The sequence below is a fragment of the Nanorana parkeri genome, unplaced genomic scaffold, assembly GCF_000935625.1.
Source record: "Nanorana parkeri isolate BGI_ZX_2015 unplaced genomic scaffold, ASM93562v1 scaffold2576, whole genome shotgun sequence".
Classification (NCBI taxonomy): domain Eukaryota; kingdom Metazoa; phylum Chordata; class Amphibia; order Anura; family Dicroglossidae; genus Nanorana; species Nanorana parkeri.
Window position 1 is genome coordinate 32,689 of NW_017308844.1, and position 1,549 is coordinate 34,237.

At 47.5% G+C, this 1,549-nt stretch overlaps 1 protein-coding gene across 1 annotated transcript in view; it reads left to right on the forward strand.

Annotated features, from left to right (window-relative positions):
- The window catches only part of CACNA2D2 (calcium voltage-gated channel auxiliary subunit alpha2delta 2), a gene marked incomplete at its 5' end in the record, with an annotated part of 53,967 nt that overhangs the window by 31,439 nt on the left and 20,979 nt on the right, over positions 1–1,549 (forward strand). The window lies entirely within an intron of this gene.

Sequence of the window (1,549 nt, forward strand, 5' to 3'; positions counted from 1 at the left end):
CCAGAGCACCCCATCTATTAGCTATCGTAAACACTTGAGGTTTAACCCTTAGCCCTAATCCCAGCCTACCCAACACCTGACACTTATCCTAACCCTCACACTAACCATTTCCTCCCTATTACCCTAATCGTATATGAAGCTGGGCTGCGACCATGCAAGGCCAAGCCAAAGGGTCACTTTAATGCCCCAGTACTTCCAGTGTGGGGTAACAAGGGAAAAGGAGAAGGGGCATGGAGGAGAGATACAATCACCTTGGACAGGAACTACTCCGAAAGGTCGGCAGTATTTTGGATAGAGGGTCGGTGGGAATGTAGGAAGGAATATATAGAGGAGATGTATGATTAGCTTGGACAGGAACTGCTCAGAAGGTCTGCAGTATCCTTGATGACGGGTTGGTGAGGATGTAGGAAGGAATATATCATGGAGATGTACACTGAGCTTGGACAGGAGCTGCTTGGAAGGTCTCTAGTGTCTTGGATCATTGTTTTGGTGAGGATGTAGAAAAGTCTATACAATGGAGATTTACAATCAGCTTGGACAGGATCCACTTGGAAGGTCTGCAGTATCCTGGAGGGTGGGTCAGTGTGGATGTAGAAAGGAATATATAGAGGGGATGTGCAGTCAATGTGGACGGGAACCACTTGAAGGGTCTGCAGAATCCTGGCTGGCGGCCCGGTGAGGCTGTAGGAAGGGTTTTATAGCGGAGATGTACAATCAGCTCGGACAGGATCCACTTGGGACGTATGCGGTATCTTGGATCATGGGTCAGTGAGGATGTGGAAAGGAATATATAGAGGAGATGTTCAGTCAATGTGCTCCTCAACACACTTGGAGGATCTGCAGTATTCTTGATGACTGGTTGGTGAGGATGTAGGAAGGAATATATAATGGAGAATGTACAATCAGCTCGGACAGGATCCACTTGGAAGGTCTGCAGTATTATTGATGACAGGTCTGTGAGGATGTAAGAAGGAATATATATAGGAGATGTACACTAAACTTGGACAGGAGCTGCTTGGAAGGTCTGCAGTGTCTTGGATCAAGGTTTGGTGAGGATGTAGAAAGGGCTATATAATGGAGATTTACAATCAGCTTGGACAGGATCCACTTGGAAGGTCTGCAGTATCCTGGAGGGTGGGTCAGTGTGGATGTAGAAAGGAATATATAGAGGGGATGTGCAGTCAATGTGGACGGGAACCACTTGAAGGGTCTGCAGAATCCTGGCTGGCGGCCCGGTGAGATTGTAGGAAGGGTATTATAAGGGAGATGTACAATCAGCTTGGACAGGATCCACTTGGGACGTGTGCGGTATCTTGGATCATGGGTCAGTGAGGATGTAGGAAGGAATATATAGAGGAGATGTTCAGTCAATGTGCTCCTCAACACACTTGGAGGATCTGCAGTATCCTGGCTGGCGGGCCGGTGAGGAGGTCGGAAGGCTTATAAAAATCTGCTGTGGTTTTACTCTACTGACATCATTGCATGAAGCTTCTGGAAACGAGTCAAATGTGATCCAGATTATACAAGAAGCACCAAACTACGTGGGGGG